This window comes from Nicotiana tomentosiformis, chromosome 8, assembly GCF_000390325.3.
Source record: "Nicotiana tomentosiformis chromosome 8, ASM39032v3, whole genome shotgun sequence".
Taxonomy (NCBI): Eukaryota; Viridiplantae; Streptophyta; class Magnoliopsida; order Solanales; family Solanaceae; genus Nicotiana; species Nicotiana tomentosiformis.
The window spans coordinates 60,297,769-60,313,068 of NC_090819.1; positions in this window are offsets into that span (position 1 = coordinate 60,297,769).

The window sequence follows — 15,300 nt, forward strand, 5'->3', positions numbered from 1 at the left end:
ATTGAAAAATTTAGTATTTCCTTATGGAATTAATTACAATAATTGGTATTGACTGAATCGAATTAATTATGGCTAGATACGAGATTTTCGAAGACCAATTCTCGTGGCAAGGGCATAGCGGAATAAAGAATTACACGGTTTGAGGTAAGTAACAGTTTTAAATCTGGTCCTGAGGGTATGAAACCCCGGAATTTCGTATCATATGATTACTTTGGAGGTAACTCACATGCTAGGTGACAGGCGTGTAGGCATGCACCGAGGGGATTGTGACTTGGTCCGTCCCGTGGAAACTGTAAAATTGAATAACTTGTTGATAGTCATGTGCTCTCTATGTGTTGTAGAAATTTGACTATAAGTCATACTAGAAACCATGCTTAGGCTATATGTTGGTATTGTTGGGACCCACAGAGGTCATGTACATATTGAATTATCTGCTTAAATTATTATTTTGTACTCAGTCACATCTTACTTGATTATTTTATCTCACTCTCTATTTGTTCATTATTGTTGTATCATATTATTGTTGTTTGGGCTGATTTTAAGATTGTTGAGAGCCCGAGAGACTGGAGAGCTTTATGACTGAGTGAGGCTAAGGGCCTGATTGTGAGATATTATATTATGGCACGTGTGTTGGCCATGCAGAACGTGAATTGTCCGTGCGGATCCTTATTTTATACTATAGCACGTGAGTTGGTCGTGCAGCACGTGAGTTGTCCGTGCGGATCCAAATATTTATATTATAGCACGTGAGTTGTCTGTGCGGATCCAGATATTTATATTATAGCACGTGAGTTTTCCGTGCAGCACGTGAGTTATCCGTGCAGATTATAGCGCTTGGGCTGTAGGATCCCCTTCGGAGTCTGTACACCCCCAGTGAGCGCGAGTACCCATTGAGAGTAAGTGCTGAGGGTTGGGAGCCTAGTGAGTGATTGTTGTCCTGAGAGGCTGAACTTGCTTTTCATTTGTTATTGCACTTAGTTTCTATCTGTCATTATTGTGAAATTTTCTAAAAGATTTTATATCCGAAATACATGAACTTGAACTGTATAGAATTGATTTGACTTAAAATGCTGGATTTGAAAGCATGTCTACTCGCTGTTGGAAATTACTGGAAATGAACTATAATTGTGTAGCTCGTCACTATCTTCAGTTCCTTATTTATTATTATTACTTGCTGAGTTGGTTGTACTCATACTACACCCTGCACTTCGTGTACAGATCCAGGTATTCCCGGACATAGAAGGTGTTGATCCTTTCGCGCAGTTGATTTTTCGGAGATTCTGAGGTACTCGCCGTGTTCCGCAGACCTTGTCTCTCCTTCTTTATATCCTTGTTTACTGCATTTGGTCTCAGACTATTATAGACCGTATTTTCAGGACTTTTAATCATATTAGATGCTCATGTACTCAGTGACACCAGGTTTTGATAGTGTTATATTTGTATTTGTGAGATTTCTTCCGTTGAATAAAATTATTTTGTTTTCAAATTTAAAATATATGGTGGTTTATTAAGATTTTGGGCTTGCCTAGTATTGAAATAGGCGCCATCACGACTGGTGAGATTTTGGGTCATGACACACCTGTTTACAATACAGCACATGAGCACAAAATGAATACAACTCTTGGCCTAGTGTATATATGTTTATTTCTAAATCAATTTCAATTATAACCTCAATTAATTAAGCCAATAGAATGAGTTCAAATAAGTAAAATATTACTTGATAAGATCCTAAGTCTACCCGGACATAAATATGCTATAGCTACGTACGGACTCTCCTCACCTCGTGCGTACGTAGCACCCACAACTAGTTGAACATAACAACAAATATCACCTAAGGGGTAGTTTTCCCCTCACAAGGTTAGACAGGAGACTTACCTCACTCCGAAGTTTCATAGCCGGCTCCAAATCCTCTCTAACACCACAATCCGATGCCCGTCCATTCAAAACTAGTCAAACAATGTTCAACCCAATCAAAATATACCCCAACACGTATAATTTAACAATTTACAATGATTCCCAGCTTCGCTCAAAAGCCAAAAAAGTCAACCCTCGGGCCCACGCGCCCGAATTTCGAAAATTTTCTAAAATAAACTCTACCCATAACACCACGAACTCAAATATATAATTTATTCCTAATTCCGTGTCCAAATTTTGCGGTCAAATTCAAAAATACCAAATTCTACGGTTTCTACCAAAAATCCCAAATTTTTATTAATTTCCAGGTTTAAATCCATATACAAACCATGTATTTAACTTGTAATAGGTGGGAGTCACTTACCTTGTGTTGCTTGATGAAAATCTTCCCTTGAAGCTCTCCAAAATCGCCCCAGCGACAAATCCCATTTTTATAAAAACCTCACTGCCCAGCGACATTTTCGCATCTGCGGAACATGAGCCGCTTTTGCGGCTCCGCTTCTATGGCACATAGCCCGCTTCTGCGGCTTCCTTCAGGCCCCTCAACCTCCGCATCTGCGGCCGCTCCAGCGCTTATGCGGCTCCTCATGCGCAGGTGCGGTCCCGCTTCTGCGGAACTCGACTGCATCTGCAGTCCCAGTCGTCCCCAGCCATTTCGCTTCTGCGCTCAAGGACACCACATATGCGCCATCGTAGATACGAAAATGGCCTCGCACCTGCTCCATTGCCCAGCTCGCCCAGAACCGCTCCTGCGACCCTCTTGGCCGCTTCTGCGGCTCCGCACCCGCGGCCAAAACCTCGCAGGTGCGGTTACACCAGATGCCAGCTGCTTCAGCATTTCCCCCAAGCCCAAACTCGATCTACTTTCAATTCTATTCTCAACCGAGGCCCCAAGGACCCCATCCAAATGTACCAACACATCCCAAAATACGATACGAACTTAGTCGAAGCATTAAACCACGTCAAACAACATCCAAATCATGAATCACGCCTCGAATCAAACTTATAAATTTTCAAATTTCCAAATTCTGTATCTTGTGTCGAAATGTATCAAATCAATCCGGAATGACTTCAAATTTCACACTCGAGTCATAAATGACATAACAAAGCTATTCCAAGGCTCGGAACCCCAAACGGACATCGATAACATCAAAATCTACTTCAAACCAAACTTATGAAACTCTTAAACCTTTAAAATGCCAACCTTCCATAATAAGTGCCGAAATGCTCCCGGGCCACCCGATACTCGACCCGAACATACGTCCAAGTCCGAAATCATCATACGAACTTATTGAAACCTTCAAATCCCGATTCCGATGTCGTTTACTCAAAAGTCAAACCTTAGTCAATTCTTCCAACTTAAAGCTTCCGAAATTAGAATTTTCTTTCTAAATCAATCCCGAATTTCCCAAAATTCAATTCCGACCACACGTACAAGTCATAATACCTGAAGTGAAGCTACTCAAGGCCGCAAACCGCCGAACGACGTTCTAGAGCTCAAAACGACCGGTCGGGTCGTAATATTCTCCCCCACTTAAACATACGTTCGTCCTCAAACGTGCGAAGGACTGCTATGGAGTTGTCCAAAATCACTGTTTAACACCTCGTGCACCTACTCGTGCTACCACAATCCAGTTGAACACATTAGCTCGAGTCAGACTGATGATCCTCCCTTTTATTTAGTCAATAAACCTTAGGACCAAATTCCAACCTCCGAATTTCTCTATAAGTACTGATTCTAACATACGAACACCGTACCAATCACCACACACTGTACCAAAACATTATCATGCACCTATGTTGAAATCACACCATGCGCCACATAAGTCGGTTGCCCATAATAACATCCTCTGACCACAATAGCTGTAATTTCACGAATCAGATGCCCGCAATACATCTCATGACGCATAGAAATCCTATTCCAAACCTCGCAATACTGCCACGACGAAAGAGACGTGTAGAAACTCATAATCACCTGCAAAATCAATAATTCATGGAGTCACTCCTCCTAACAAGAACCATTACCTCATTCTGAACTGAATAACGATATTTTCTCTTTAATGTACTTTATATAAATCTGATTGCACTAATTTCAGGTCCAATAATCTCGTCTCACCCGTACAAACTGCTCAGGCAATGAGTCGCCTCAAACACCGAACAAGATCTTATGCAGCACCATCAAAGCGCCAACAAGCTACCATTCGAATATAATTCAAAAGGAAGAACGAACTCCGATGGGGAATTACCCAGCATGCATAACGAATAAAACGGTCAAATAAATGCTATGAACCTACCTCAGGGATGAAAAACAAGGCGCACAAAATAAGTTTAAGGAACTATGCTCAACATCTCACTGTTGCGGCGTGTAACCCGACCCGTCATCACACTGTTGCGGCGTGCAACTCGATCCACATAACATGCCCGTGGTGGCGTGCCACCCGATCCAGACAATATATCCGTGGCGGCGTGCCACCCTATCTAGACAAAATATCCGTGGCGGCATGCCACCCGATACGCACATAACATCAAGAAGAAAACACACACATCAAGTTATAATGCTTATACCTACGAAATGCCCGAATATCGATCACAAGCACGCCAAGTGCATAATACGAATCCTAAGGAGACGGATAGCACCATACGCTACGAAACCCAAGCACAACTAAGGTGCAATGGTGACCTGCATCTCGAGAGCCACCTGCTCACATAACACCACAAGCTATACAGGGCCTCAACACGTGTGAGAAATAATCAAGTCGTGTCACAACCCACACGACATAATAGAGATTTATATGGAATAGCTGACAACGGGAATAACATCCAATGCCCGATGACTCCACCGTAAGCAATGCTAGAATGAACGAACACATACGACCTGACGTAGAGCACACACTCACATTAGACCCACCAACGGACCTCACACCAATTCTGACCCTACCATAGTGGGCCAATAACCTTCCAAAGATCCACAATCGCCCTATTCATGACACATAAGTACATCCGTCAAATCCAAAACAAATTCACACGGTCTATAGCCCAAGGAATAGGATGCCTCTCAAGCATAAACTCTTGCATTTGTGATATTAACATAACCTTCATACTTGGTTTTAATCTTTAACAATCATGTGACTAACATGCCACACTTATACAAATCTCCCCATGGGGTACGCTCCCACGACCTTCCGCTCAGGTAGCAAAGTTCGCATATCCATACCACTAACCGTACTAATTCCGTAAGGCAAATCACAATCCGCAAATCAATACACAATGCCTCTTCCATAGAACACCATTCTCAAGCGACACTAAGATAACACCGGCTTACTCTAAATATCTGAATTCTTCCCTGCTCATTCGAGCGCGTGACATTCATATCAACACCGAACCGCAACCTTGATCCTCAACTTCTAATTCCCATGTCGCTCACTGCACCCATCATGTCGCTACATGAGAGTACAAGAATTCATTATAACCCCTGAACTACTAGTAGAATGAACACTTCATTGGCTAGAAACCTTTCACTTAACTCATTTCAGAAGAACCAATGCAACACGCAACTAAATTCCCAAACCATAGAAAATACAGACCTCAAATCGTGATCTAGACCGTCATGACCCTTCCAGAATCCATTTACACTACAAGGCCATTCAAATCAAATACTTCCCAAATCAATCAAGTTATGGCGGTTGTCAAGCCCACATATACGTTCACAAACCACATGTATAACTTCACACATCAAAGGGACTGATCATTGCCACAATCATGCCGATTCAACCATTACTAACCGACCTAACTTCTTTCAATTTACTCTTAACATGACTTAGAAATATAATAGCTCCATTCATAACATAACGAACTCAATCTGCACTCATCCCGAGTGACCCAAATCGCGAGACCACATCGTCTCAATACCCATAAATCATTTCATACCTCCTTATGCACATCCGAAGTTATTTCTTCGTTTCCTCCAATACTGCAGTGCATACCCGATGGTAACATAGAACATTCCAAGTCTCCTTAGTAATCCACTGCGAAAACTCGATCCTTAACCACACAACGGACCCGAAATCCTTAGGTACTATACTTTGATTCTTGAACCCACTAGGACTGTTGTCGAGAGTCACCCACTCTGACCTGATCCCGAATATAACCAAACTTTAACGCTCTGCTAGCACATGAACATCCTCTCAAAGAAGCAACCAGCTAAATTCTATCCCTTGTACATTGCATACACAAGAAGTATAAACTCGGAGTCTTCTTAAATCCTGCACCTCAATCCATAAAGCAAAGTATAGCACACATTCATCAAGTTCCTTGTTCAACTCACTCCTGACATTTCCTTTTTCTTAGTCATAAATAATCCACCAATGCATCGATAACCAGAAATCGCACAAGCAGACAACCATGCGATCCAATCGTAGACGGTGGGGCTCCCCCACTTAGCTTTAAGCTACCATCACATAATGTAGAGCCCACAATGATTCCTCCTTCTCAAATACCATGATCTCGTACCCTTAAGCCGCCAAATTTCTTGAAGTCTTTTGTTAAGCTTTTCATGAACATTATGAATCATCAGTCACAATCACATATTCGACCTCCTATCGGGTAGCAAGTAGTATTCTTTGCAGAAGCTTTGTCAACATCACGCAATTGCTAACATGCTCACAGGAGATAACCCACATGTGAAATTCCATGCCGACATCTTCCAACGATGCTGCACTAGGTACCACTACCACGAAATTAGTAAACTCTCCTGAGCCGATGCTCGTCCACCAGCTATACTAGTCTATTCCTTCCCCGCTGACATTACCTGAAAGTTCAACAATACCTTCCAAACTCAAAGCTATGTTGCACCCATAACGATAATCAAATCTTCACACCCCTCTTTATTTCAAGCAAACTCCTCTCTTCCATATTCAATCTTTCTCCGTACAGTAACCACCGTTCCAATTATAATCCGTGGACCTAGTCACTCCCACCATGCCTCCCAAATTGTTCTAATCTTCCTCAAGGTACGTGGTTATTGTAAGGCCCCGTAAAATTTTGCAAAAGAAAATAATATTTCGTGGTGGCGAATTGGTTTTACATGTTGAGTATTATAGCGGCTAAGACTTTTTGGGTTGAACAATACACCAAAAAGTAAAGGAAAATATTTGGCGGAAAAGTGCATTTTTGCGGTCCATTATGCGACTGCAGAATCACTCTGCGGACCGCATAATGGCCACAGAGTGAGGGAGTTAATTGGGTCAGTTGGAAGCAATTATGCGGTCGACTATGCGATCACATAATTGTTATGCGGTGCACTATGCGACCGCAGAACAGTTATGCGGACCGCATAGTGACCGCATACACAGACAGATTTTTGATCATTTTTGTCAGCAATTATGCGACCGATATGCGGTCGCATATGCGACCGCAAAACCTGTTCTGGAACTTCATTTTTGGGTTTTTAAAAACCGACCCTACTTCGTTAAATACACGTTTTGGGCCATTTTTGAGATATAATCTGACATTTTAGAGTGAGAGAGAGTGCCCTAGAGTAAGAAAGTGTTCTTCAATAATTGTTCTTCAATTCTTGCTCAAGTTTTGGAGGATTAAGAAGGCAAGCTCACTAGGTCTTCATCCTACAGGTAAGATTCTACACCCTAAACCCTAATTTCGAAATCATCTGAAAATGGGTAATTAGAAAGATAATTTTTGGGCATGAGAGTTGATTATTTTATATGCATGTGATATCAAGGGGTGTAGGAAGACTGTTGAACTAAGCATGGTAAAGATTGGATTGTGGGATGATGGAATCCTCCATAAAAGGAGCTTGAAACCTTGTGCACACCTAGTGTTTGATAAAATGCTCAAATGAGCTAGAACCATGATCATCTTCCTAATTTTGGTTCAATTTGTTATATTTCTAAAATAGATTGAAGTTTCTAAGAATTCTGAAACATTTAGAGTGTAAGGAAGCTCAAGTGAGGTATGTTGGCTAAACTCTTCTTTAAGAATTAGAATTTCCAATATCCTTGTAAGTTCCGAGATGTTGATTATAAATGGAGTATTCCGATAAGTTTTGTGATGAAGATATATGTTCAATTCTTATTTCAAATGCTCTTATCATATTGCATTATAAATTGAGGATGTGTCCCAAACTATGAATTGTGTATCCACATGTTATAATTCTTAGTCGTGATTTATGTGAAAGTTATTATGCCAAGTTGTGTAGAGATTGTGATTGTGATACATCTCCACCCGCATACATTGGGGTGAGGCGGCATGACCTCTTTGTGTGGGGATTATGGTATAGAGATTGTAATTGTGATACACCTCCACCCGCATATATATTGGGGTGAGGCGGCATGACCGCTTTGTGTAGGAATTATGGTATTGTGGGACTGCACCTCCACCAGCTTACATTGGGGTGAGGCGGTACGGCCGCTTTGTGTATAGTTTTGGTATTGGTGTGGCACCACCACCCGCATACATTGGGGTTCGGTGATATAGCCTCTTTGTGTTGGTATTGTTATCGTTGATGCATTTCCACCCGCATACATTGGGGTAAGGCGGCATAGCCTCTTTGTGTAGGTTCTTGGTATTATGGTTATACATCCACCCGCATACATTGGGGTGAGGCGACAGGGACAATTGATTATAGTTATGGTATTGTACGTACACTTCCACTGCATACATCGGGTGAGGCGGCTGGGCCGCTTTGTGTGAAGATGGTTACAGAGGATATTATCTTAAATCCTAAAAATGTTATTTAAAGCTTTTAATAAGCTTTCTATGGTTTAAACGGTTATCTATATTATTCTATTGCTGCATTGGTTCATCATATTCATCTTGTATTTCTGAATTCTTAAATTAGTGTTTAGTTTTCATACTAGTACTATTCGACGGTACTAACGTCCCTTTTGCCGGGGGCACTGCATCTTTTAAATAGATGCAGGTGGTTCCACAACAGGAGATATTGATTAATGATAGCAGCACACCTTCTTTCCAACTGACTTGGTGAGCCCCACTTCATCCCGGGGTCATGTATCTTTTGCTCTTTGTGTATTCTGTTTGAGGTATAGCCGAGGCCTTGTTGCCGGCATTATCCTTGCACTCATCTTTATATATAGAGGCTCCGTAGACATAGTGTGGGTTGTATAATGGTGCTGGGGAAGTCAAACTCGTGTGTTGTGCTTGAATTACTATTTCCACTTCAAATTATGAAAAATATGTTTGGAATTGAGACTTTAAAATAAATTAACTGATGGTAAGAAATTTGTATTGCAGACATGATCACTTTATTTGTTGATTAACGAAAACATATATATTCTCACTATTCATGAATGAGTTTGGGTAGAAGAAAATCTAAATAGGCTTGCTCGGCCGGGTTCACATGGTTGAGCGCCGGTTGCGCTTCTCGATTTTGGGGCGTGACAGTTATCCTACCACAGAATTCATATGCTACTCTGCCATTCCTACTTCGGTCAAACCATATCCTTTAAGAAACTTCTCGACCTCCACTTCTCATACTTGTCCTGCTAGTAATTCATCCGCTGCGAGACACCTCCTGCCATGTCCTTCCTCACACTTCGCTGCCCAAATGCTGACTCAAATCAAATTCATACCTGTAGCACAAGAGCTAATGAATTGCTTTCAACTCTAAACCTCCTCGAAGATCATCTTTCTCTAGCCATCAACATTAGAGTTACTAATTCGATTCGGAATTGCTACACACTGCTATCTATGACAACCGCTTCTCAAGCACCATTTTACAACACCCTTCCCCGAAGGCAAAAATCAAATAATACCATAGCACCAGCGAACCTTAATGCGTTTCCAACAAGAACGATGATACCACATCACAAATGAGAATTCCACCACGCTCGAAAATACCAAGTCTCATCACTTCATCAGCCAAACCTGGACATCTATAGTCCGATTGTCTTTCCTCTGCTGGAATGAAATGCTGAACCCCTAAATCATGCGCTGAGGAATCCTCTCTTCAAGTCATTCATTGCCTCAACACATAAACGAGCACTTTACCATCATACCAACATTGTACGATAACAATGCATAGACATCATAGCAATCCGTGCATAGTCTCGAAACCATAGAAAATACAGATAATGATCTGGAACAAAAGAACATCCTTCCACAAGGTAACACTAATAGCTTGCCCGAACACGCAGGAAAAAATATCTTGCACCACGTCTGCAGTACCAATAAAACTACTCGACGCCCAATAGATAACAAGCTCCCCACGTCGCGTAAGATTAAGTATGCACAAGCCTCAATGGAATCAAACCGCATGATGAGAAAATCAAGAAGGGAAGTGCTACTAATAGCTCTGTAGCCTCTCGAAGATAAGTACAGACGTCTCCGTACCGATCCGCAAGACTCTACTAGACTTGCTCATGACTCGTGAGACCTAAGTGAACCTAATGCTCTGATACCAAGCTGTCACGACCCAAAATCCACTAAAGGTTGTGATGGCGCCTAACATCGCCGTTAGGCAATCCAATGGTGATTCATCAACTTAATTACCCATTTTTGTATTTTGAAATCATAATTTTCATTAATTAAATCGTATGAATTAGAAATTCACACAACTACAATAACGAACAACCCGTAGGAACCCCCATAACTCGGTGTCACAAGTGCATGGGCATTTTCTAAGGAGTATAATAATAATACAACATCTATCCCGAAAAAAATAAGACAGAATAAAATAAATAGTACAATGGAGACTCGGTGTACTGTGAAGCATAGCCTGGAATGCAGCTCACATGAAGTCTCCTCAACAGGTGCGCCTACGCGCCAAGGTGATCATCAATGAACCTGTCAGATCCTGCATATTTAGTGCAGAAGTGCAACATGAGTACGTAAATCAACGCATACCCAGTAAGTATGTAGTCTAACCCGGAGAAGTAGTGACAAGGGGTCGACATCGACACTTACTAAAGGTCCAATAAAAAAATATAATAAAACATGAGCAGATATGAAGCATACAACAATGATGGGGTAAATCTGTAAGTTACATAATCTTCCAATTACTTCTTTTAAAGCAAAAATTTCTAAATCTTGTATTCTACTTTAACAGCTCAGAAAATGCAAAGTGTCATTATCAAATAAATAAGGAATACGATATAAATGCCGGGCATCAGTAGAGAGATAAGCTATTCGGACTACTAGCGATATAATGCACGATTCTGCCGAGGTCGTTCGGCTCGATCCAGAATAATGTGTACACTGCCGAGGGTCGAGCGACACAAACCATAGATACATCTATATAATATCAAGGCATTCGGCCCGCTCCACAAGAAAAGGAAAGAAGTTACCGAATCACGAGACACCTGTTTACAATACAATACTAGAGCACAAAATGAATAAAATCTTTACCGTTCTTCAAATAACTCGCCCACAACTCAAAGTGTTAAGGTTTGGCCTAGTGTACATATGTTTATTTCTAAATCAATTTCAATTATAACCTCAATTAATTAAGTCAGCAGAATGAGTTCAAATAATTCAGATATTACATGATAAGATCCTAAGTCTACCCGGACATAAACATGCTATAGCTACATATGGACTCTCGTCACCTCGTACGTATGTAGCACCCATAACTAGTTGCACATAACAACAAATATCACCCAAGGGGTAGTTTCCCCTTCACAAGGTTAGACATGAGACTTACCTCGCTCTGAAGTTCCATAATCGGCTCCAAAGCCTCTCTAACACCTCAATCTGATACCCGTTTCTTCAAAACTAGTCAAACAACGTGCAACCCAATCAAAATATACCCCAACACATAAAATTTAACAATTTATAATGATTCCCAGCTTCGCTCAGAAGCCAACAAAGTCAACCCTCGGGCCCACGCTCCCGGATTTGGGATATTTTCGAAGATAAACTCTACCCATAACACTACAAACTCAAATATATAATTTATTCCAAATTTTATGTCCAAATTCGCGGTCAAATTCCAAAAATACTAAATTCTAGGTTTTCTATCAAATATCCCAAATTTCTATTAATGTTCATATTTAAATCCATATACAAACTATGTATTTAACTTGTAATAGGTGAGAGTCACTTACCTTGTGTTGCTTGATGAAAATCTCCCCTTGAAGCTCTCCAAAATCGCCCCAACCAAGTGAAAATGAGAGGAAATGGGCCAAATTCTGTTTTTATAAAAACCTCACTACCTAGCGACATTTTCGCATCTGCGGAACATGAGCCGCTTTTGCGGCTTCTCTTCTACGGCACATAGCCCGCTTCTGCGGCTTCCTTCAGGCCCCTCAACCTCCGCATCTGCGGCCCCTCCAGCGCTTCTGCACCTTCGCTTCTACGGCTTCTCATGCGCAGGTGCGGTCCCGCATCTAGGAACTCGACCACATCTGCGGTCCTATCCATTTCGCTTATGCGCTCAAGGACACCGCATCTGCGCCATCGCAGATGCAGAAATGGTCTCGCACCTGCGCCACTACCCAGCTCGCCCAGAACTGCTCCTGCGACCCTCTTAGCCGCTTCTGCGGCTCCGCACCTGCGGCCAAAACCTCGCAGGTGCAGTTACACCAGATGCCAGCTTCTTCAGCATTTCCCCCAAGCCCAAATTTGATCCGTTTTAAATCTGATTCTCACCCGAGGTCCCCGGACCCCGTCCAAACATACCAACACATCCCAAAATACGATACGAACTTAGTCGAAGCCTTAAACCACGTCAAAAACATCCAAATCATGAATCGTGCCTCGAATCAAACTTATAAATTTTCAAATTTTTAAATTCTATATCTTGTGCGAAATGTATCAAATCAATCCGGAATGACTTCAAATTTCGCACACGAGTCATAAATGACATAACGAAGCTATTCCAAGGCTCGGAACCCCAAACGGACATCAATAACATCAAAATCCGCTTCAAACCAAACTTATAAAACTCTTAAACCTTTAAAATGCCAACCTTCTATAATAAGCGCCGAAATTCCCTCGGGCCACCCGATACTCGATCTGAACATATGTCCAAGTCCAAAATTATCATACGAACTTATTAAAATCTTTAAATCCCGATTCCGAGGTCGTTTACTCAAAAGTCAAACCTTAGTCAATTCTTCCAATTTAAAGCTTCCGAAATTAGAATTTTCTTTCCAAAATAATTACGAACCTCTCAAAATTCAATATCAACCATACGTGTCGTAATACCTGAAGTGAAACTACTCAAGGTCTCAAACCGCCAAATAACACGCTAGAGCTCAAAACGAACGGTCGGGTCGTTACAGAAAGCGTGCAGTTTCACCCCCTTCTCCCATTCACAGGCAGCGCCTCGGAATGCACGGACGAGCCACATGCAGGAAAACTTGCACGTGTGGTTCTGGTCGGGGACCGCGATATACTGTACTAATATGTGTAGGTTCCTATAATTCGAGTGAGATTGTCATGGCGCAAAAGCAGATAGAATCCGTTCACCCCAGAATTGATCCTTCTTTTCTTCTTACTTTTACTAAGTCTAACTCTAGTTTCTTGTTCAACAATAAGAAAAAAAGAGTGTTTCTTTTATTCCTAACTAGTAAACTTGTCGCGCTTCGCGCGACAGTAAGAAACCACATTATATATATGGAATGATCTTTTACTAATATTTAAATGGTTAACAAAATCAAAAATAGGTTGTGAAGAGCTAATTTTTAACGGACTTACTCGCATTGAGTTATATTAACTTATCGCGATTAAATAAATTAATAAGTGCGAGGTAAACTGCGTACCTCGATCAGAAATGATAGACACGGGCACACCGTGAAAACGGACGATCTCATGAATATAAATCTCTGCCAACCGCTCCGAGGAATAGGTAACTGCCACAGGAATGAAATGCGCTGACTTAGTCAGCCTGTCCACAATGACCCAAACTGCATCGAACATACTCTGAGTCCGTGGGAGTCCAACAACAAAGTCCATAGTGATACGCTCCTACTTTACTCAGGAATATCTAACCTCTGAAGTAAACCACCAGGTCTCTGATGCTCCCACTTTACCTGCTGGCAATTTAGGCACCGAGCTACATAGGCAACTATGTCCTTCTTCATTCGCCTCCACCAATAATGCTGCCTCAAGTCCTGATGCATCTAGGTGGCACCAGGATGAATAGAATACCGGGAACTGTGGGACTCTTCAAGGATCAACTCATGAAGTCCATCCACATTAGGCACACAAATATGACCCTGCATCTTCAAAACTCCATCATCTCCAACAGTAACCTGCTTGGCACCCCCGTGCCGCACTGTATCTCTAAGGACAAGTAAATGAGGATCGTCATCCTGCCAATCTCTGATGCTCTCAAACAAAGAAGACCGAGCAACTGTACAAGTTAGAACACGGCTGGGCTCAGAAACATCTAACCTCACGAACTGGTTGGCCAAGGCCTGAACATCCAATGCAAGCGGTCTCTCACCAACTGGAATATATGCAAGGCTACCCATACTGACTGACTTTCTACTCAAAGCATCGGCCACCACATTGGCCTTCCCGGGATGATACAATATGGTGATATCATAGTCTTTCAATAGCTCCAGCCACCTCCTCTTCCTCAAATTGAGTTCCTTCTACTTGAACAAATACTGCAAGCTCTGATGATCAGTGAATACCTCACATGGCATGCCGTAAAGATAGTGCCTCCAAATCTTCAGCACGTGAACAATGGATGCCAGCTCTAGATCATGAACAGGGTAATTCTTCTCGTGAACCTTCAGTTGCCATGAAGCATATGAAATAACCTTGCCACCCTGCAACAATACCGCACCCAGACCAATACGAGATGCGTCACAATATACTGTATAAGATCCCGAACCTGTGGGTAACACCAATACCGGTGCCGTAGTCAAAGCTGTCTTGAGCTTCTCAAAGCTCGCTTCACACTCGTTTGACCACCTGAACAGGGCACCCTTTTGGGTCAATCTGGTTAACGGGGCTGCTATGGATAAAAACCCCTCCACAAAGCGACGGTAATAGCCCGCCAAACCCAGGAAACTACGGATCTTTGTAGCTGATGTGGGTCTAGGCCAAATCTGGACTGCCTCAATCTTCTTAGGATCCACCTGAATACCATCTACTGATACAACGTAACCCAAGAAAGCAACTGAACTCAACCAAAACTCGCATTTTGAGAACTTAGCATATAACTGGCTGTCTTTCAAAGTCTGAAGAACGATCCGAAGGTGCTGTTCATGCTCCTCTCGACTATGGGAGTAGATCAAGATATCATCAATAAACACAACCATAAAGGAATCTAGGTAGGGTTTGAACACCCGGTTCATCAAATCCATGAATGCTGCTGGGGCATTTGTCAGCCCAAATGACATCACTAGAAACTCATAATGCCCATACCAAGTCCGAAAAGCTGTCGTAGGAATATCG